The sequence below is a fragment of the Lethenteron reissneri genome, chromosome 68 (genome assembly GCF_015708825.2).
Source record: "Lethenteron reissneri isolate LAM-NWPU_2019-01 chromosome 68, ASM1570882v1, whole genome shotgun sequence".
Classification (NCBI taxonomy): domain Eukaryota; kingdom Metazoa; phylum Chordata; class Hyperoartia; order Petromyzontiformes; family Petromyzontidae; genus Lethenteron; species Lethenteron reissneri.
Window position 1 is genome coordinate 369,112 of NC_083846.1, and position 12,927 is coordinate 382,038.

At 53.7% G+C, this 12,927-nt stretch overlaps 1 protein-coding gene across 1 annotated transcript in view; it reads right to left on the reverse strand.

The window, feature by feature from the left end:
• The window catches only part of LOC133360288 (epidermal growth factor receptor kinase substrate 8-like), a 91,011-nt gene that overhangs the window by 55,637 nt on the left and 22,447 nt on the right, over positions 1-12,927 (reverse strand). The window contains exon 2 of the mRNA XM_061578931.1: positions 1,107-1,202. The gene's annotated coding sequence lies outside the window, so the exon portion shown is untranslated. The remainder of the gene's footprint in view (positions 1-1,106; positions 1,203-12,927) is intronic.

Here is a 12,927-nt window from a genome sequence, read left to right on the forward strand (position 1 = left end):
CATCATCATTATCATCATCCCCATCAACCACCTCATCATCATCATTATCATCATCCCCACCAACCACCTCATCATCATCATTATCATCATCCCCATCAACCACATCATCATCATCATTATCATCATCCCCATCAACCACCTCATCATCATCATCAACCACCGCAATGTAAACCCAGAGCCGTGATCACAGTCAACGTCAACCACAGGAGGAATTCCACGCCCTGGACACGGCCTGTTAAATGCACTGGCAACCATTTATGTAATCATTCACCTCATGTCATTCATTACCGAAATACCTGGAGACACACAGCGACGACAGAGAGATAGGTAGAGAGCCTGGAGATAGAGAGACCCACACGTCAACACACCGCTCCAGAAGGACACACACAAGACAAAGATCTCCCGCGTAGCCTCAACAGACTGCAGGGGCAAGTGTCGTTCACGAATAGCAGCACCCGTGAAGGCCGGCACGGCACACGAGGGGGTGGGTGGCCAACACCACGCCCGGCCGCCTTTGTCTCCTCCAGTGGCGATGTTTACACACCACTGCACCAGGTACTCATTTGAGGTCGAGCCGACCTAGGGGAGGCCCAGGACCGGTTCAGATAATCGTCACTGGTGTTGGCCGTAAGCGGGAATCGCATCTGGGTCGCCAGGTTTGTAGCGCAGCGTAGCGCTAACCACTACACTACCACTCCCCACAGTGACACACCACATACACCACACACATACACACCACACAGGCACACACCACACACACACACATACCACACAGGCACACACCACACACACACACCACACACACACACCACACAGGCACACACCACACAGACACACAGAGACACACACACATCACACAGACACACCACACACACACACCCCAGAACGGGGGCCACACGTCCATCAACCTCGCGGCCCAACGACTCCTCCTCCTCTGCGGGCCAGTGCGAGGGAGAGTCCTCCTCGTTGTCCTCCCCCTCGGGGCCCCAACCCTCGCAGGGATCGGCACACGCGTGCACCGAACCGCTCGGTACGCACCGAACCACTCGGTATGCGCCGAACCGCTCGGTACGCGCCGAGCCAATCGGCACGCATCGTCGGCTCACCGCGGTGGCACGTGGCGTAGTCAGCGGCGAGTTGCTCCCCGCGTGGCCGCGGTCGGTGGCTCCTCCCGCCGACTCGGTCGCTCCCGGCGGGACTCTCTGAAACGACGGGGCAGACGGGAACACTTTTTATAATTCAGCCTCTCGCATCTCCACGGGTGGATATACAAACAACGAATCAATCAGCACTGTGTGGCGACGTCAACAAGTTACACAGCAAATATGAATCGATTGTGAACACCGCGACCATGACGATAATGAGGAGGAAACTCTGCGATGGCGCTTGCAAGTGGCAGCTTCGTGCCAGCAAGGCGCCCCCCCCCCCCCCCCCCAGGTGTTTAAGCAAAAACATTTCATCACTTGACTTGACATTCGGTGGCTCAGCGGTAAAGCGAGATGCCCCTCGCAATCAGAAGGGCTTGAGCTCACATCCCGGTATGCAGTGGGGGGGGGGGGTGCAAGCGAGTGGTTACACTGCAGATAACCCCACCCCTGCCATGGGAACGTGGAATGTCCCACCGCTGGCTCTGCAGGGCTGTAAACGGCAGGCGAGCTCCGATGCCTTACTTCCCCCGGCACCTGCGATAAGCAGAGTTGGCTACGTACGGTACAAAAGAAGTTCAACACATGTACACTATACGCTACATACACGATACACACGATACACAAACCATGTAAGAGCAATGAAATCTCTTTCGACGCAAACTCCACCACTTTACAAAAGTGGAGTTGGATTCCAACCTCTGAAGCCACTGCCCCTAGCGTTGGGCACTGCGACTCGCGAACTGAACATTTAAACCGGGCAGCCTCCCTGCCCTGCACTGCCTTCAAGTTTCACACACACACACACACTCGAGTTTATTGTTAACTTAAAGCAGTGAACCATCTTGCCCCAGCCTACACCCATTACGCCCCGCTCAAAGTCCCTAACATCTGGGGGATGCAGATCTCCTCTCCGCATTCCCAGGTCGAAGCTTCTTCGGTCGATGGGTGACCGAGACTTTTCCCCGTGTAGGCTACGGAACGGTCTTGCACGAGATATCAGAAGGGGCTTCTCTCTCAGAGAGTCTGTGGACATCTTTTTAATTGGTCTTTAAACCGATTTACGCATATATACGCTTCCGCTTGTTAAACTTTTAGTTCATTTTGTGAATCTATTCTTAGAATGTGTTTATAATATAATTATTATGATGCCGACTGCTGCCGTGTCCTGTACAGCACTTTGAGATCCTTGATTAAAAAGCCGCTAGATCGATAGAATGATTATTTTTCTTGGTTCTTTCGGTAAAGTCACGTAGAAGGGAAATAATAAAATAATAAAAATAAAACAATAAAATAATTCTCACGACGATTCGGCCACAACGCAAGCAGCCGTCCTCAGGTGAAGAACAGGTCTGTCGGAAAGATAGCGCCTGAATGAGACGCTGTCTTATTATTATAATCACGCTCACAAAGGCTGGCATGGCTTCCTCAACATACAGGTTTGCACGCTGCTGTGATTCAGGCGCCACGGTGGCTAGGAGATGTTAACTACCTCGCCTGGTGTACAACAGGAGGTTGCGAGTTCAATCCAGATCCCGACGCCTGCTGCTGCTGCTGTATATTTTGAGTTTGTCTCTTTCTGCTCGTGTGGATTTTCCTCCAGATCATCCGTTTTCCCCCCTCCACATTTAGAATCGACTATCACGCGTTTAGAGTATTTGGCTGCTAGAAATGTCCACGTGATGATGAGAAGCCACTTTCTTCAGCTATCATTTGTGGCCACATCGCTAAGCGGGGCCTCACCTGGCAAACTAAAAATATGATTCTTAGTTTATATCATGGGACCTCTTTTGCCAGTACCAAAATATGAGAATAGGTTTTCCCCTTTTTTCTGGCAACAAAGCAGCTGTGTTAAGATGTTAAAACAACGAACTGAAACCTTTTACAAGGAATCATGTCTGCATTAACCACAATGCTTGTGGTCAGAAAGCCGTCTGGTGTGGACCAATCACTTTCAAGGAAGATGCATATATTATCAGATAATGTTTTTGTTTGCATTCTGACCACAAGCATTGTGGTTAATGCAGAAATGATTCCTTGTAAAAGGTTTCAGTTTGGTGTTTTAACAACTTAACGCAGCTGTTTTGTTGCCAGAAAAAAGGTGAAAAGCCTATTCTCATGTTAGTTTATAGTTTAGTTTTTTTATAACGCAGTTAACCGATAGCACAGTCCACCCCACAGAAAGGGCTCAAAAACGACAAGCAAATGACAATAAAACGGCACCATACGGCAACAGGCGTTTGGGGGGTGGTGAACACATGGCCCTTGGATCCTGGGTGCAACAAGTAGAATGGACATTGTTGCTACAACCCCAGCGGCTTTTGCAAACGAGCTCCCGTGACGGAGCGAGCGAGCGAGCCAGCGGTGACTCGATGTGGCCGCAGCTGCAGCGCTGTCCGCCCCCTGGTGCCAATCGTGTCCCCACCACCGGGACGGAATTCACCCTCCATCAGAATCTTTAACTCACACCCTGGGAGACAATCCGACGAGCTATGACGCCCTCTCGTTTTTTACTGCAGATGTTCTAAGTCGGGGGCGGGTCGGCAAGTTACAACGACGGTCACTCACACAGTCACCCACCCAGTCACCCACCCAGTCACCCACCCAGTCACCCACCCAGTCACCCAATCCAGTCACCCACCCAGTCACCCACCCAGTCACCCACCCAGTCACCCACCCAGTCACCCACCCAGTCACCCACCCAGTCACCCAATCCAGTCACCCACCCAGTCACCCACCCAGTCACCCACCCAGTCACCCACCCAGTCACCCACCCAGTCACCCACCCAGTCACCCACCTAGTCACCCACCCAGTCATCCCACTGCAGGTCACCTCATTTCTCTCTCTGCTTCTTCCCTCGCACTGCTCCACTCTGGAATACCCTCCTCCTCCCACAATCACCACCACCACCACCAACACCACCACAAGCATCACCACCACCACCACGAGCATCACCACCACCACCACTACCATCGTCTCTTCCACTGCCCCAAGCTCTCACAACAATAACAACAACCTCGCTCAACCCAAGGGACGCTGTTCACGGATCTCGTTATCAGTTAGGACTCCGATCATCGTGCCGTTAATTGCTGGCCGCACAGCAAGCGTTGTTAAAGACGCGCCAATTGCCGTTGCTTCACAGATTGAGGTGATGTCATCGCCACGAAGAGGTGCAGGAGGTGACTATGATCATCGGTCACCATCTGACCCAACCCGGGTTCCCTAGTAAGGGTGTCAAGGCCTCCCTAGGAAGAAATGTCGTGGGAATGTGGAAGGTTCACATTCCTATGACGCTGGCGAGTTTAACCATGCAGCAACCAACATTGACTCCCCACTCCCCTCTCCCCCTCCAAAGTGGTTCTCATTTATCAGCTATCGGAGGGATGGTGGGCTGGGTCAACCCCCTCAAACTTGGATTTGAACTCACGACCTTCCGACGGCGAGCCGCTCGCACCACCGCAGATCCACCTGGCCACGGTGGCACGGCCAGAGGGGTGGCGAGTGGCACGGCCAGGTGTAGCGCGTAGCACCGATTCTTGTTGTAGAGGCTCAGTGTTAAAAAAGAAAACAAAATAAATTAAATCACGACGTTTCGGAGGCAACACAAGCTTCCGTCTCCAGGTGGAACCGTCACAGAAAAATTCCACCTGAAGACGGAAGCTTGTGTTGCCTCCGAAACGTCGTCATTTAATTTATTTGTTTTCCTTTTTAACCTACGTGACCTTTACGGAAAAAACCAAAGAGTATGGATCCTTGCAGTCACGAAAGCTTCAAATCTAGAAAGGCTCCGTGTTATCGTATCGGGGCCGCATTGCCACAGTCGCCATGCCAGGCGACGTGCCGCGAACCTCGGCCCGGCAAGGGCAGAGCACGGACCCACTGGACACCAGAGGTCGCAAACGGGTTTTGATTCCTTACCCGTACCCGGCCGCACCAGGGTCGCAAACGGGTACCCGTACCCTACCCGATACCCGGCTACCCGTACCCGGCCGGGTACGGGTAGGGTACGGGTAGGGTACGGGTAGGGTACGGTTAGGGTACGGGTAGGGTACGGGTAGGGTACGGGTACGGGTACCCGATTGAGACCTCTGGGATGAAGCCATGTTGCAGGCGCGGGTGGGTTGATTCTAGGAACTTGAATTGTGAGAAGAGACAAGACGTTGGTAAATGAGTGACAAACGGTGACTCACCAGTGACTCACGACCTGCCCGTACCCGGCCGCACCAGGGTCGCAAACGGCTACCGGGTATCGGGTAGGGTACGGGTATCGGGTACCCGGTTGCGACCTCTGCTGGACACGGAGCGCGATGGATTCCTCCAGTCGCTAAAACAAGACTCCAATTCTGGACCTCTCTCGCTCTCTCCCTCTCTCTCTGCGAGTTACCAGGGGGATGGGCCATCCCCCTGGTAACCCGCATACAAACACCGCAGCGTGCCCAACAAGCGAGGACGATGCGCGTTCGGTGCGTTTAAAATAGATCGAGCCGACGAGAAAGAACAAAAGTCGCGGCGCTGTAAACGCGCGGCTCCCAGTGCGTCACGAGCGGCCAGAGAGCGCGAGGTTGGTGTGGTGAGGGCGGTGGTGGTGGTGGGGGTGGGGGTTGTTACAATCGTAAAAAGGTGAACACGAAAAAAACCCACGCACTTTAGAGAACTGCGTCGTCGATAAGGAACGCTTCCTATCAGCCGCGCTGTCCGCACAAACAGATAAAAAAAAACCTTCAACGCCCAAACGGGGGCGGGGGGGGGGGAAGTTGAACCGAGAGAGAACGAGGACGAGCGAGGGGACGAGCGAGCCAGTGGTCGGTGGTGCGGAACGGTCCATCACCATTTTTGCCGGGACCGGTCAACCAGCCCACCCCACCCTCCCCGCCCCCCCCCCCTCAGCCCCCCCCACCCTCCCCGCCCCCCGCCGTGTTGACCGTGGGGGACAAAAGGCACCAGCGGCAGCGCCGCTGACGCAGGCAGCGCCGCCCAGGTGGGTCAACAACAACATCAACAACAAGAACTCGTGGCAATGGACACATCAATGAATACTCAACCCGGCTGGGCATTCCGCGGGACCTGCGGGAGGTCGTGGGTTTGATCCCGACCCTGACGACTGTTGCTGTATATTTGGAGTGTGTCTCTCTCATCTTCACGGTGGCTAGGAGATGTTAAGTACCTCGCCTGGTGTGCAGGAGGTCGTGGGTTCGATCCCGACCCTGACGACGCCTGCTGCTGCTGTGTACGTGGAGTCTGCGTCTCTCTCCCCCCGTGGTCACTACATGGATTTGTCTCCGGGTCCTCCTCCGGCTTTTCCCCTCTACGTTCAGAATCAACATCACGCGTTTAGAGAATGTGGCTGCTGTGAATATCCACACGATGACCATGATGACGATGAACACTTTGTTGAGCGACCATTGTAATGGCCAGGTCGTTTCTGACAAAGTGGCGGCGCCTACCTTGGTAAAATAAAAATATTATTTTTTATGTAATATACTGAGAGTATTTCGAAGGCCCCCCCCCCCCCTCAAGCGGACTTGAGTTGCGCACGCAAGTAAACAACCCTTGCGCTGGTTTGATCTTCCTTCAATAAATAGCGCCCACTCTGCCATGAGACGTCGCTGGTTGGAGCACTTCTATTTATGACGGGACCGCTGTTCGGCACAAAACTAACATCAATAATGTACGCGAGAGCCCCTTAAAACAAAAAATACCCCCCTCCCACCTTCTTTTATATCACACGCCGCACAAAAAAAACTGAACGCGTGCACACACACAGCCCAGCCGTATCCGGCATAAACACACAGCCCCATTGCATCGCGTGCCATGCGACAGACTCCACGCCCTTGGGGCACCCAAACGCGATGCGATGACTCTGCACCAGGACGATGCCCCCAAGATCCAAGTGGCTCACGCAGTTAAAATCCGGAATGTCGCCGGCTCAAATCCTGTCCGGGGTGGGGGTCGTGGTGATCGATTCAGCCCATCACCCCGCACCTCCGGGGTGGGATGGGTTATAGCTGCGGGAGAGAACGTGTCAACGCGTAAACGTCTCGCGGCGGTGCGCAGTTCCGATAAACGAGTCCTCTCCTTCGCCGCTCTGCGGTTTTCGTTTCGCGTTTTGTGCGATTTTTTTAGATTTCCGAATGGAATCGGCCGGTTTTTTTTACACTTTTTGCGTCCAACCCCCATCGGTGGCACCTTCAGTGCATCGGGTTCACAAATCAGTGGCACGGGTGACTCTCCCCCCCCCACCATCCCCTGTAGGGGAGGGGCACGGGTGGATACGCACGGTGCAAATGAAGTTCAACGTACAGTGGAACCCACTCTTAACACTTAACCTCTCGTTAAGTGTTAAGTGATTTGGTCATTAAGCGAGTATAGGAAACGCACGTCAAAGGCCTAAATTCGTTCCGATAGCATCGAAAGTTACCTTCACCCAAAAAAACCCGTACTTTATAATGTTGAAATGGATATTAATACAAAATGATACTGACACCATTATTAACAAATGCGTTCATGAATATTGACTGTACCTACGAGAGCCCGTCGTTACCAGACATTGGGCTCTATGGAGACACGACACACTATGGAGATGCTACACTACACTATACACCACACTGGGCTCTAGAGGCACTACACTACACTATACACTACACTCTACATACTGGGCTCTATAGAGGCACTACAATAAACTACACACTACACTACACTCTATGGAGGCACTACACTACAATACACTACACACTGGGCTCTATGGAGCACTACAATACACTATACACTACACTGGGCTCTATGGAGCACTGCAATACACTATACACTACACACTACACAGGGCTCTGTGGAGGCCCGTGGTTAAGTGATTAGTCGTGAAGAGGGATGCTCGTGAAGAGGGATGCTCGTGAAGAGGGATGCGTGTGATTCATTGTATTTGTTGACCCACGAGAGCCGAGCCAAGTCAAAGGCGTCTCTCTCTTTCAGGACTCTCCCTGGCTGCCACTTAGGCAGAGTTTTTTATTTGACGACGTCCCCCCCCCCGCCCCCCCGAGCCGATTGACGGCGAGCGCGACTCGCGATTTCGCAGTCGACGTACCGAGGAGCCAGGGGCAGCGGAATCATCCGGTCGTTGTCCGGTGCCGCAAATCCCTCCACCACCCGGCACGGCCAAAACAAAGTGAAGCCGTTTGGACGCCGCCGATGGCGAAATCGTTTTCGGCTCAACCTCGCCCGGGTCGTCGACAATTCTGATTGGCGACTTACTTTGTTAAATGGGGTCGGATCGCCGCGTCAAGGCGGAGGGCGCGCGTCTTGTCGTGCAAGAAGCGACACCGTGACCGTTCAAAGCTCGCCCCGCTGCATCGGCTCCCGGCTGCTGAACGGACGCATTCTGTCGCTCTCGTTACACACAGAGAGTGCTCGCCACAAACGAACCACCACACCTCTCCGATCTCGTCAAGGAGCAGGTAACCATCATCGTGGGAACTCCGCTCAACCTCGCAGCGGCTTTTGGCTAATCGTTGGACAAAGACGGTCACCGCATCGCCTGGCGCTTTCAGACGCGCTGCTTCTCCGGCCGTCTGGAACGCTCTTCCCCTTTCGATATTAGAAAGCCACTGGGAGCCGTGCACTTTTAAATCGTCATCATCATCATCATTGAGGTTGACAAACTCGTTTGTTTAGAACTGATTTGTGTGTTTAGTTTGTGGTCTCCCGCCCCCACCTCCGGCCTAAGCCCGTCACATGACCCCGGCTTCCTTGCTAAACCAAACTCTTGTTTATTTTACCAGATGAAGCCCATTGAGCCCTTTTTCAAAAGTGACCTGGGCCTCAAATGATAACTCGGCGAGGTGGCTTACCATGCAGACATTTTAAATGCAGCCAAATGCTCTAAACTCGCGATGTCGATTCTAAATGTTGGAGGGAAAACCGGAGGACCCGGAGAAAAATCCACGCGATCAGAGAGAGAGAGGGAGACACCGCAAACTCCAAATATACAACAGCAGCAGCAGGCATCAGGGTCGGGATCGAACCCACGACCTCCTGCACACCAGGCGAGGGAGATGACATCCCGGTTACGACCCTCGCAGATTTAGACCCTAGTTATTAAACAAGATGTATTATGATTCTACGATATTTGACCTTTGTTAATGATTAAGATTCGTTGAAACTGCCTCGTGAATATACCCCTCCCCCAGTCCAGGGGTCACGGGCTTGCGGCTCTTTAAAGTGACCGCTGTTTCGCGACGTTTATTTATTGGAGGAACGGCCACCGTCTCCCGTGTCCACCACACGTGGTGGACTGTGGCGGCTCTTGAAATATTGAGCGGTTTTTTTCTTTCACAGAATCCAAAATAAATAAATGGCTACTCTTGTTATTTTGGATGCAATCTCCCCTCCCCCCTGCTGCCTTAGCCGGTAGCAGGATAGCATTGTAATGTTTGAGCAAAGCTTACAAGTGTTATTATTGTATATGCAGGGACTCATCTACTTAGACCAAACCTGGTCCAGACGTCCAGTTGCCTGTTCGGACCGAGAGGCCGAGGTTCAACCGCCACTCAATAAATGGCGGTGATGGCATCTGCGTCTACAGAACATGAAGAACCAGTGGCGTCTACATCTACAGAACGTGAAGAACCAGTGACATCTACATCTACAGAACATGAAGAACCAGTGGCATCTACATCTACAGAACGTGAAGAACCAGTGACATCTACATCTACAGAACGTGAAGAACCAGTGGCGTCTACATCTACAGAACGTGAAGGACCAGTGGCATTTACATCTACATAACGTGAAGAACCAGTGGCATTTACATCTGCAGAACGTGAAGAACCAGTGGCATCTACATTTACAGAAGGTGAAGAACCAGTGGCGTCTACATCTACAGAACGTGAAGAACCAGTGGCATTTACATCTGCAGAACGTGAAGAACCAGTGGCATCTACATCTGCAGAACGTGAAGAACCAGTGGCATCTACATCTACAGAACGTGAAGAACCAGTGGCATCTACATCTATAGAACGTGAGGAACCAGTGGCATCTACGTCTGCAGAACGTGTCGCTCTCTAATCAAATTTATTTTAATTAAACGTCTCCCGAACTCCTTCCATCGTCTCAATTGCAACTCCGTCACCCAGCTAGTTTCGGAGGTGAACAGCCCCCCCCCGCACCGCGCAAGAAGCCACGGGGACAAGCAGCGTCGCTGTTGGGGCTGCCGGACAGGAACACGCCACCAACACTCGAGCCTACAGATTCGTTTTGTAATAGCAGTCGTAATGCGATGTTTCCATGCTCCACTATCAGCTGGAATAAAGATTAAGTACGAATTATTTTTTTTACGTCTCAACAGATTTGCCAATGACTCTCTTCTCTGCCAACAGTTAAAAGCGGTTGTCGTTGTTTTACTGCCCGTGCGTGAAGTGATCGTGGGCAGGTGGCGGGGAGGCACGGTTTACGACCGCCAGACTTATAGGGCCCGTGGTTATTAGGACCCTGGGTTTTATGGGACCGCTGCACTTGTGGCAGGGTGTGGTCAGGTGACAATCCTGCCCACCCTCGGTCCAGGAGTCAAACTGTGCACATTGGACTTGCTGTGCCCTGCTGGCGAGCGTAGCGGCGAGCGTGTTGCCGCTAGGATCTGGGCGGAACGAGTTCCATACCCGCTCACGGCCGCACCTCCGGTTAGCACGGTTGGCTAGGTACGGCGCGAAAGAAGTTCAACATATGTACATACAGCCAACACCAGCGACGATTATCTGAACCGGTGATGGGCCTCCTCTAGGTCAACTCGCCCTGAAATGAGTACCCGGTGCGGTGTGTAGTAAACATCGTCACTGGGGAGACAGAGGCGGCCGGGCCTGGTGCCGGCCTTCCTTAGGCGCCGCTACTCGCTAACGGCACGTGCCCCAAAAGTGTGTAGTGGCCACGACACGGGAGATGCAGATGCATTGCCGCCCCTTGCGTGGTGCACGCCGCATCAGCGGGAGACGACGGCACGCAGAGCCCCACGGCTCCGCTCAACGGGGCTGCACTTGGCACCGCAAATTCCCGCTGCTGCTGCTGCTCAAACGAGCTTTTAGAGCGAGTGGTGGAAAATCCACGTTGCTATGGCGGGGGCGTGAAGCTCCACGTTGCTATGGCGGGAACGTGAATCTCCACGTTGCTATGGCCGGAGCGTGAATCTCCACGTTGCTATGGCGGGGGCGAGAATCTCCACATTGCTATGGCGGGGGTGAGAAGCTCCACGTTGCTATGGCGGGGGCGAGAATCTCCACGTTGCTATGGCAGGGGCGAGAATCTCCACGTTGCTATGGCGGGGGTGAGAAGCTCCACGTTGCTATGGCAGGGGCGAGAATCTCCACGTTGCTATGGTGGGGGTGAGAATCTCCACGTTGCTATGGCGGGAACGTGAATCTCCACGTTGCTATGGCCGGAGCGTGAATCTCCACGTTGCTATGGCGGGGGCGAGAATCTCCACATTGCTATGGCGGGGGTGAGAAGCTCCACGTTGCTATGGCGGGGGCGAGAATCTCCACGTTGCTATGGCAGGGGCGAGAATCTCCACGTTGCTATGGCGGGGGTGAGAAGCTCCACGTTGCTATGGCAGGGGCGAGAATCTCCACGTTGCTATGGTGGGGGTGAGAATCTCCACGTTGCTATGGCGGGGGTGAGAATCTCCACGTTGCTATGGTGGGGGTGAGAATCTCCACGTTGCTATGGTGGGGGTGAGAATCTCCACATTGCTATGGTGGGGGTGAGAATCTCCACGTTGCTATGGTGGGGGTGAGAATCTCCACGTTGCTATGGCAGGGCGAGAATCTCCACGTCGCTATGGTGGGGGTGAGAAGCTCCACGTTGCTATGGCAGGGCGAGAATCTCCACGTTGCTATGGTGGGGGTGAGAATCTCCACGTTGCTATGGCGGGGGTGAGAAGCTCCACGTTGCTATGGTGGGGGTGAGAATCTCCACGTTGCTATGGTGGGGGTGAGAATCTCCACGTTGCTATGGTGGGGGCGAGAATCTCCACATTGCTATGGCGGGGGTGAGAATCTCCACGTTGCTATGGCAGGGCGAGAATCTCCACGTTGCTATGGTGGGGGTGAGAAGCCCCACGTTGCTATGGCAGGGCGAGAATCTCCACGTTGCTATGGTGGGGGTGAGAATCTCCACGTTGCTATGGCGGGGGTGAGAATCTCCACGTTGCTATGGCGGGGGTGAGAATCTCCACGTTGCTATGGTGGGGGTGAGAATCTCCACGTTGCTATGGCGGGGGTGAGAATCTCCACGTTGCTATGGCAGGGCGAGAATCTCCACGTTGCTATGGTGGGGGTGAGAAGCTCCACGTTGCTATGGCGGGGCGAGAATCTCCACGTTGCTATGGCGGGGGTGAGAATCTCCACGTTGCTATGGCGGGGGTGAGAATCTCCACGTTGCTATGGCAGGGGTGAGAATCTCCACGTTGCTATGGCGGGGGCGAGAATCTCCACGTTGCTATGGTGGGGGTGAGAATCTCCACGTTGCTATGGCGGGGGTGAGAATCTCCACGTTGCTATGGCGGGGGTGAGAATCTCCACGCTGCTATGGCGGGGGTGATAATCTCCACGTTGCTATGGCGGGGGTGAGAATCTCCACGTTGCTATGGCGGGGGTGAGAATCTCCACGCTGCTATGGCGGGGGTGAGAATCTCCACGTTGCTATGGCGGGGGCCGAGTCACTCTAACCACCCTTGATCTTTCCCACAAAATGGTAGTCGTTTTATATCGAGCCGCCCCCCCCCCCCCCCTCTGGAGAGAAGAT